The sequence below is a fragment of the Schistocerca nitens genome, chromosome 6 (genome assembly GCF_023898315.1).
Source record: "Schistocerca nitens isolate TAMUIC-IGC-003100 chromosome 6, iqSchNite1.1, whole genome shotgun sequence".
Classification (NCBI taxonomy): Eukaryota; Metazoa; Arthropoda; class Insecta; order Orthoptera; family Acrididae; genus Schistocerca; species Schistocerca nitens.
In genome coordinates this window covers 568,970,736-568,981,730 of record NC_064619.1, presented here as the reverse complement: position 1 = coordinate 568,981,730, position 10,995 = coordinate 568,970,736, and positions in this window count along the sequence as shown.

Below are 10,995 nucleotides of genomic sequence, written 5' to 3'. Positions count from 1 at the left end.
GTAGTAGACCACTCGTATTTTTCGTTTAGCTGTTAAAGAAGTCCCTCTGCAAACTGCCATTTCTTTCATGTTTGCAATAGTGCAGATTACCACACTGTAGTGACTAGTTAGCAATCATATTTGTTGTCAAATACTGTACACCTAATTTCCAATAGTAATGTAACAATGTGCTGAACAGAAGCTGAATGGTGTTACATCTGATGGCAGGGGTAACAAAGGTGCTGGCACCCCAGAAACTCAATGGTAGCATCTTCTCCCATAAACCCCATGGTGTGGGTTGGTCCTTATGAGAGTGTTCCAGACTTCCGCTAAATAAAGGAAGAATAATTGTTGCTGAACTTACACTTTACCTCTGTAGTTCTCAAACTATTGTATTGTAATAATAATAACAATGTATTTGAAATTAAATGCCATGTAAAATTGTCATGGTTGAAGTAACTGGCCATTACCAATATGAGAAAATGATTCATTCCACTCTTACTTTCTGTCCTCCTCCTCCTCCTCTTCCTCCTCCTCCTCCTCCTCTAGCTTTTCCTTCTGTCCATCTCCTTCTGCCTCATCACTCTTTCCATTTACTCCTGCTCCCCTCTCTTCTCCTCTCCACATCCTTCACTCCACCTCTCTATCTACTCCTCCTCCTCCCTCTTGCTATCTGTCTCCTCTACCCCACCTCTCCCTATCTGTACCACTCACCGCCAACTTTCTGTTTGCCCATCTCCTCCTCCCCCTCTCTTACTGTCAATTTTCGCCTCCTACTTCTCACTGGCACACCATGTCAGTCGTCCTCCTCTCATTCCCCTCTCTCCTCATCCACCACTCTCTCTGTCCATCCGCTTCTCTATCCATATCAACTTCCCCCAGATGTGCCCATCTGCACATGTAGACCCTGCAAAATAGGTTGATAAAGCAGGCCCCATAATACTCCACCACCACACACCTGTCATTTAGGGCAACCTACAAGTCAGGGGCTGAAAAACCATTTTTTCCCATATCCCCACTCTTATGGGAGCTAGTATGTTCTAATCCCCACAGTGCTGTTACCTGTGAAGTGTCCAGTTTGAGTGCCATATTTGGCTGAAATTAATGCACGGGTTTGGGAGGATATGCTAGACATACATATAGACATACTGCTTTATAATCTTTACATTCACTCCTCCCAACCCCCCTGTCTCTCTGTCCGTTCACTACTCCTATCTCTTAACTCTTCTCTCTCCTCGTCATTCTGCTCCTCCCTCTTCTCTTTCTGTCAGTCTTGTTCTTCCCCATTCCCTGTCCATCTCCTCCTGCCCCAATCTCTGTGTACACCTCCTCCTACTTTCTCTGCCCCTCTCATCCTATCAATCTCCTCCTCCATCTCCCTCTGTTCCTATTCCTGCCCCCCCCCCTCTCTCTGCCAGTCACCACCAGTCTCCCCCCCACCCCCTCTATCCACCTCAACCTTCAATCTCCATGTGTAGCCCTGCACATCAGGTTGTTGTAGCATGTCAATACAACTTCAACATAACACACCTTTCATGCAGGACAACCTACATGATGGGGGCTGGCAAACCACTTCTTGCCCCTGATGTGTAGGCCAGAGCTAAACCCACAAAACATGGCTGTCATGCAGGGCAGCCTGTATGTGAGGTGACAAAAAACACATTTTGCCTATATCTCCAGTCCTGTTGGAGCTAAGAGGTTACAAACACCACATTGATGATTCTTGTGCAGTTTTCTATTGGTACGCCAGCATTTGATAGTTGGAAAGAGAAAATAATAGAAACATGGGCACAACATTTTGAAGTGTTACTGTCAAACAGACACATTGTAAGTGAAGAGAGAAATGGAGGGGCTAGAGAAGAAACTCAAGAAGAACAAGTTGTGGATGGAGATGGTGATGTAGTAGACACAGAACCAACCTCGATAGAAGAGTTAAGAAAAATTAGAAAGCAACTTATGAATAAAAAAGCTCCTGGATACGACCTCAGAATGGTGGAAATGGTGAAACACGGAGGTGAAATATTAGTGAGGAGGATACATAAAATAATTGCAATGGCCTGGGAAACAGAGAAAATGTCAGAGGATTGGACATTAGCAACCATCTGCCCTATACATAACAAAGGATCACACATGCAGTGTAAGAACTACTGAGGAATACCTCTGCTGAGCATCATCTACAAAATCCTTTCTAGTGCTATAACAAAGAGAGTAAGCAGAAGAGCAGAAAGGGGAGTACCAGGCAGGCTTCAGATCTGGGAGGTCTACAACCGACCATATCTTTACAGTACATATGATGCTGGAGAAGACCTGCAAATATAATGTACGATTAGAACATCTCTTTATAGATTTTAAACAGGCCTATGACAGAGTTAAAAGATCAGCTGCATGGGAAACAATGCAGACATTCAAATCTCCTAAGAAGTTAATAAGATTAACTCAGATGACTCTGGAAAACAGCAGAAGCCAGGTTAAAGTTCAGGGATGTCTGTTGAGATAGTTCCAATGGAATAAGGCCTAAGAAGAGGGGACCCATTATCCCCAGTACTATTCAACCTGGTATAAGAGAATGCAGCAAGATCAATAACTACAAACCCAGGAAGCAATATTTACAGGAGACTTCTTCAAATTTTAGCGTATGCGGATGATGTAGTAATGAGTGCTAGAAGTGCGGAGGCACTTACATCAGCTTTCAAAGAGTTTGAAGCTGCTGCGAAGAACCTTGGTTTAGAAATTAGTGAGACACAATCTAAGTACATGGTAACAGAGAGAGTTAGAAGAAACATAAATGATCTCCAGCTAGAAGAGTACAGCTTCAACAGAGTAGACAGTTTTACATATCTTGGCTCAGTAATAACATCAGAAAACGAAGTGGAGGCAGATTTAGTAAACCAAATTAAGGCTGCCAACAGATTATAGAGAGCACTATACTCCATGCTCAAAAGTAAGAACCTACGTAGGAAATTAAAGCTGGCACTTTACAAAACAATGATCAAACCAGTTGTTACGTATGGCAGTGAGGCATGGGTACTGACGGAGGCTTTGCAGAAGAAGCTAAATATCTGGGAAAGGAAAGTGCTGAGGAAGACTTTTGGTCCTCTAAAAGAAGGAGAGGTATGGAGAATAAAATGGGAAGGCTAAGATAGAACATGTCCACCAGATGACAGAAGAAAGGCTCCCAAAAAAGCTGGTGATAGGACATCCTGGTGGTACAAGAAGGAGAAGAAGACCACGTGTCAGATGGCAGGAAGATGTGGAAGCTGACCTGAGAGCAGTAGGAGTGAGGAGGTGGCGCAGGGTGCTGAAGACTGAGATGACTGGAAGTCTGTGATTGAGGAGGCCAAGGTCCTCAGAGGACCGTAGTGCCATGGCGTAAGTAAGTAAAAATGCCAGATTTGGCTGAACTCGATTCATCTAATCTTGTCCCTCTCCCTGTCCATCTCCTCCTCCTCCTCTCCCTGTCCATCTCATTCTGTTGCCCTTTCACTCTTTCACTGCCCACTCCTCTCCTCCTCGTCCCACCCTCCGTCCACCCCTACACCCCTCTGTCCATCTCCTCCTACCCCTCTTTGCCCACCTGCTGTTCAGACACACTCTGCCCACTCCCTCCCACCTCATCTTTCCTACCATCTTTGCCCATCTACTTCACCATTCTTATCTGTTCATCTCCCCCTATCCTAATCACCCTGTCCATTTTCTCCTTCTCCCCTTGCCATATCCACACCCACCTGCTCAGCTCTCCCTACCCCTCCTGCTCCCCACGTACCCTGCTCTCCCTATCCATCCCCATTTCTCTATTCCTCCCTCATTCCTCCTCTCACTGTGAATCTCATCCTCCCCCTCTCACTGGCTATCTCTACCTTCCCTTTTCTGTCCCCCCTTCTGCCCCCTCTCTCTGTTCATGCCCTATTCTATCCATCTCAATCTTCCCCCAGACATGCCCATCTGCACATGTAGCCCCTGCATGACAAGTCCGTATAGCATGCCAATACTAGTCTCAAACAATGTACTTGTCATGCAGGGTAGCCAGTATTGCAGGAACCCATAAAAAAGTTTTTATCTATATCTTTGCTCGTATTGGAACCAGGAGGTTATAAACACCACATTGCTGATATTTGTGAAGTTTGCTGTTTGAGCACCAAATTTGCTTGAAATCAATTTATGGGTTTGGGAGGAGATCCTGGACATACACACTTAGCTATAGTCTACTTTATACATACAGACATGAGTCTTTTCCCCAGAACTTCACCCATGTATGCATTCGAAACATATATTGATCACACCTTCTCCTTCCCCTCTCTCTTGTCTCTTCATCTCCTCCTCCTCCTCTCTTTGCCTATTTCCTCCATCCCCTCCCTCTGACCATATCTTCCTCCCCTCTCTTGTTATTTATGCAAAAGGAAGTGTACTGAGTGTCAAATACACAATGTTTGACAGTCAAATGATATGTGCCTTTATTGCTTATTCAGTGCATTATTAAATAATACACTTGTAACAATAAATTTTAACACAATAATAAAGTCATCGACAGGAAGTGCAAAATGGCTAAGCAGGGATGGCTAGAGGACAAATGTAAGGATGTAGAGGCTTATCTCACTAGGGGTAAGATAGACACTGCCTACAGAAAAATTAAAAGAGACCTTTGGAGAAAAGAGAACCACTTGTATGAATATCAAGAGCTCAGATGGAAACCCAGTTCTAAGCAAAGAAGGGAAAGCAGAACTTGAGGACAATATTATGGAAATGGAAGAGGATGTAGATGAAGATGAAATGGGAGATATGATACGGCGTGAAGAGTTTGACAGAGCACTGAAAGACCTGAGTCGAAACAAGGCCCCGGGAGTAGATAACATTCCATTAGAACTACTGACAGCCTTGGGGGAGCCAGTCCTGACGAAACTCTACCATCTGGTGAGCAAGATGTATGAGACAAGCGAAATACCCTCAGACTTCAAGAAGAATATAATAATTCCGATCCCAAAGAAAGCAGGCGTTTACAGATGTGAAAATTACCGAACTATCAGTTTAATAAGTCACGGTTGCAAAATACTAACGCGAATTCTTTACAGACGAATGGAAAAACTAGTAGAAGCTGACCTCGGGGAAGATCAGTTTGGTTTCCATAGAAATATTGGAACACATGAGGCAATACTCACCCTACAACTTACCTTGGAAGCTAGATTAAGGAAAGGCAAACCTACGTTTCTAGCATTTGTAGACTTAGAGAAAGCTTTTGACAATGTTCACTGGAATACTCTCTTTCAGATTCTGAAGGTGGCAGGGGTAAAATACAGAGCGAAAGGCTCTTTACAATTTGTACAGAAACCAAATGGCAGTTATAAGAGTTGAGGGGCATGAAAGGGAAGCAGGGGTTGGGAAGGGAGTGAGACAGGGTTGTAGCCTCTCCCCGATGTTATTCAATTTGTATATTGAGCAAGCAGTGAAGGAAACAAAAAAAAAAAATTGGAGTAGGTATTAAAATCCAAGGAGAAGAAATAAAAAATTCGAGGTTCGCTGATGACATTGTAATTCTGTCAAAGACAGCAAAGGACTTGGAAGAGCAGTTGAACAGAATGGATAGCATCTTGAAAAGAGGATATAAGATGAGCATCAACAAAAGCAAAACGAGGATAATGGAATGTAGTCGAACTAAGTCGGGAGATGCTGAGGGTATTAGATTAGGAAATGAGACATTTAAAGTAGTAAAGGAGTTTTGCTATTTGGGGAGCAAAATAACTGATGATGGTCAAAGTAGAGAGGATAGAAAATGTAGACTGGCAATAGCAAGGAAAGCGTTTCTGAAGAAGAGAAATTTGTTAACATCGAGTATAGATTTAAGTGTCAGGAAGTCATTTCTGAAAGTATTTGTATGGAGTGTAGCCATGTATGGAAGTGAAACATGCATGATAAATAGTTTGGACAAGAAGAGAATAGAAGCTTTCGAAATGTGGTGCTACAGAAGAATGCTGAAGATTTGATGGGTAGATCACATAACTAATGAGGAGGTATTGAATAGAATTGGGGAGAAGAGGAGCTTGTGGCACAACTTGACTAGAAGAAGGGATCGATTGGTAGGACATGTTCTCAGGCATCAAGGGATCACCAATTTAGCATTGGAGGGCAGCGTGGGGGGTAAAAATCGTAGAGGGAGACCAAGAGATGAATACACCAAGCAGATTCAGAAGGATGTAGGTTGCAGTAGGTACTGGGAGATGAAGTAGCTTGCACAGGATAGAGTAGCATGGAGAGCTGCATCAAACCAGTCTTAGGACTGAAGACCACAACAACAACAAAGTCATCTTCTTTTCCCCCTCTATTTATCCATTTCCTCCACTTCCCTCTGATGGTATCATCTCCTCTCTCTCTCTCTCTCTCTCTCTCTCTCTCTCTTTCTCTCTCCCCCCATCTCCTCCTATTTCTTTCCCAACTGCCCACTACCCCTCCACACCTTCCATCTGCCTCGTACATCTCCCACTCCTCCTGCCTCTGTCTATTTCCTCATCCCCGCTCTTTGTCCATCTCCTCCTACCCCCTCCCTCTGTCCATCTCCTCCTCCCTCCCCTCTACATCCAACTCCTCCTCTCCTACTCTATATACCCATCCCCTCCAATCTCTATCCATTTCCCCCGCCCACTTCTCTCAGCTCATCTCTTCCTCCCCCTACCTCCATCCACCTCCTCCCTCCTCTCCCCTTGAGCATACCCTCTTCCCCCATTACTGTCCATCTCCTTCTCCCTGTCCATCTCCTCCTCTCCCATCTCAGTTTTTCCCATTCTCCCTGCTCAGCCTATGTGGAAGGGGCAGGGAAATCATTCCATGCCCCTAACATGTGGGCTGAACTGCAAAGCACGGCAGTAAGGCACACCACTACTATTCCCACACAATCTGCCTGTCTTGCAGGGTAGCCTATATGCCAGAGGCTGTAAAAACAGATTTTTGCCTGTACCTCCAACACTATTCAAGGATGTTATAAATTGCACGGTGCTGATAGTCATAAGACCTGATGTTTCTGTGTCAGATTTTGTTGAAATCGAGCCCAGAGTTTGAGAGGAGATCCCAGACTTGTTCATATAGACTCTGCTTCATATATGTAATAAAAGACTATTTCAGGACTTCACCTTAGTAGCAGTTTTCAGCAAGTGATCTTTGATGTTGAGCACCATGTCAAGAGTGACCCTAGATAACGTGGACTTCTGTTATGGCACAGCTGTTTCCCTTCAAAATATATCTTGATATCCTTGTTTGTGATCTTGTTGTTAAGGTGGAAGCTAGCGACCTATGTTTTGGCAGCAATTGGCTGTAACCTCCAGTTACAAAATTATTTGCCAACAATTTGTAGGTCTTCAGTCAAGACAGACTCAATAATGCCCACAACTTCGTGGGTCATAGCAAAAGCCCAATTGTCAGCATATCCAAATTTAATTGATGTTATATTAGGCATGTCTGTGCTGTGTAGAGAGAAAACAGAAGAGGGGCGAAGTTACTTGCATCTGCAGTATACCCCAAGCTGTATGTGTCCCCTGGGTTTTAAATGATTAACAATAATGGCGCCAGACAATTTCAACTATCTCACCATGCACAAAGTGCTTATATATATAAGCCTTGACTCCATGGCTTTTTCCATCTATGTGTTTGGCACTTAAACTGCACAATTTCCTCCTCCGTCCTCCACCCATGTCTGCCCCTGCCCCTCTCGCAGACAATCTCCGCCTTCCCCCATCTCTCTGTCCACACTCTTCTCCCTATCTGACCACCTCCTCCTTGACCCCTCATCTCATATCCTTCTCCCCTTCTGCCTGTCTCCTTCTTCCCCATCCCATCTCTTCCTCCCTCCCTCTCTGCCCACCTCCTCCTCTCACCCTCTCTGGCCATCCTCTGCTTCCCCCTTATCTCTGTCTATCTACCGCTTCTCCCCATCTCTCTCTGTCCACCTCTTGCTCCCCCTCACTCTCTGCCCCTCTCTTCCTGCCCCAGCTCTCTGAGCTCGCCCCCTCCCGCTCCTCTCTCCCTGACCATCTCCTCCTATCTCCCCCCCCCCCTTATCCATCTCTTCCCGCACCCCTCTCCCTAGATCCCACCTAATTCTATTCATTTCCTCTCGCCCCCTCTCCTTATCCATATCCTCTTGCCTCCTCTCCTTAGCCATCTCCTCTTGCCCCTCTATGTATCTACATCTATGTCGATAATCTGCAATACAGCTTATGTCACATGGCAGAGGGTACCCCATACCTCTACTAGCCATTTCCTTTCCTGTTCCTCTCACAAATGGAATGAGGGAAAAACGACTGCCTATATGCCTCTGTATGAGACCTCGTATCTCTAATCTTTTCTTTGTAATTGTAATATGCGATGTGTGTTGGAGGTAACAGAATTGTTCTGCAGTCAGCCTCAAATGCTGATTCTCTACATTTTCTCAACAGTGTTCCTCAAAAAGAATGTTGCCTACTCTACAGGGATTCGCATTTGAGTTCCTGGGTGCACATCCTTAACACTTGCATGTTCTTCAGACCTACCAGTAACACACCTAGCAGCCCACCTTTGAACTGATTCGATATCTTCCTTTAATCCGACCCGATACAGACTGGAGCAGTACTCAAGTATGTGTCACAATGCTTTTTAAAATTGTGCTGATTCAAGAGCATAAGCTTCTCAGTCTCAAGAAAATTTATTGTATTCAGACTGAGAATATGCTCAAGGATTCTTCAGCAAACCAATGTTAGGGTTATTGGTCTGTAATTTTGCAGGCCCGTTCTTTTGACTTTCTTATACACAGGAGTCACCTGTGCTTGTTTCCAGCCACCTGGGACTGTGTGTTGGGTAAGAGATTCATGATAAATGGAAGTTGAATGAGGGCCCAATGCCATGGAGTACTCTTTGAGAAACTGAACTGGGATTCCATCCCAACCTGGTGACTTATTTGTTTTCAACTCCTTCAATTGTTTCTCTATACCAGGGATGCTTATTACTGTCATCCATGCAGGAGTCTGTTCGATGGCCAAATGACAGTATGTTTGTAAAATTCTCCTGCATGAATAATTTCTTGAATGTAAAATTTAAAACTTCGACTTTCATTTTCCAATTCTCAACTGCCAAACCAGATTGGTCAACAAGTGACTGGATGGCAGCCTTAGACTGACTTTAATGTTTTACATAGTAGCAGAGTTTTCTTGGGTTCTCTGCCAGATCTTTTGGTAAGGTATGACAGTGATAGTAGTTGTATGCTTCGCGCATATATTTTTTCACAGATGCACGAATCTATACTAACCTTTGATTGTCTTAATTTGTTCTTTTTCAAACTGAGAGTGCAACAGCCTCTGTTTCCTCAGCAGTTTCCAAATCTTGTTATTAAACCATGGGCTTTTCCATGCTTAATCCATTTACTAGCCACATAATTCTCCACCATGATTTACAGTTTGCTTATCTTTGACAATAATTCCTCTACGTTAATCTTACTGGAACTAAGTGATGTCAATTCACTGTCTAAGTGAGATGCGAACAACTGCTTATCTGCTCTTTCTAGCAGAAATACTCTCCTAGACTTCCCAATTTTTGTATTAATCCCCCTCCTAGCCCCTCTCTCTATCCATTCCATCCTGCTCACTTCTCTCCCTATCCATCCCCTCCTCCCCCTCAGTCTATCCATCGTAACTCTTCCCCAGACATGCCCATCCACATGTGTAGCCCCTGCACAACAGGTCAATAAAGCAGGCTGATACTTCTACAGCACAACGCACGTCGTGCGTGGAAACCTACACGTCTGGAGCTGGAAAACCTTTTCTTGCTTTAACATGTAGGCTGCCCTCCAAACAGGTGGCTAAGGCTGGCTGATACTATTCCCAAGCAACATGCATGTCACGCAGGGTGCCTATATGGCAGGGACTGAAAAAAAAAAGTTTTTGCCCTTATCCTCACTCCCATTGGAGATACGAGATTATAAATCCCACAGAGTAGATGCTTGTGAAGTTTGCTGTTTGCATGCTGGATTTTGTTGAAATTGGTCTTGGTAGTATGGGAGAAAATTGCAGACTTACATATACATACTCTCTCTCTACAGCTTCATTCATGTACATATTCAACACATATACTGCACACATCTCCTCCTCCCCCCACTCTCTGCCCATCTATTTCTCCCCACCTATTTTCTATGTGTAGTTAGATATGCAAATAATAATTTTTTGAAGCTATTGAATTGAAACAATTATTCAAAGACCTTACTGCATATAAGTGCCACAAAATAAATAAATAGTTAATTCATTTAATAACATCCCTGCTGTTCAGCTGTGCTTTAGAATACATAATGAGGGAATGGTACAAGATTAACCCAAAGAACATCCAAATTAAAAGACCCAAAGACAACATAAGTTTAAATTGTGTAGGATTTGCTGATGACCTTGCTCTCTTGTCCAACAGTATTCAGGAAACCAAACAACAAGTTATCTCACTACAGGAAATAGCACAGAAAATTAGTCTTGGAATATCCTTTGAAAAAATGGTCATCATGTTAACTGGCCCACCACTCATAAACAAAATTGCCATAGGAAACCAAGAAATGAAAATTGTAGATAAATTTAAATATCTGGGATAAATCATAACATATAACCTCAATGAAAAGCCAACATGGCATAACAGAATAAACAAATTGACTACAGCACAATATATCACCAGGAACACCTACAGCAAAAAGAGCCTGTCAAGAGCAACAAAATTAAAACACTACAAAACAGTCACTCAACCAGAAATAACACATGCAAGTGAAACCATCTTCAAAACAACTAACACTGCACAAACAGACAAACTACTCAAAATATAGAGAATAATCATCAGAATGTGCATCAACAAATCATAGCAGAAAGTCGAAAGGAGAGTAGCTACAAATGAAACAGTCTACATGGAAATAGAACCAGCAATGAGTACAATCAGAAAGAAACGCATTTCATTTTTTGGACATCTAATCAGAACACCAGAGAACAAGATCATCAGGAGAATAATAGAAAAATTGTGGAATAGTAAGTGCAACAT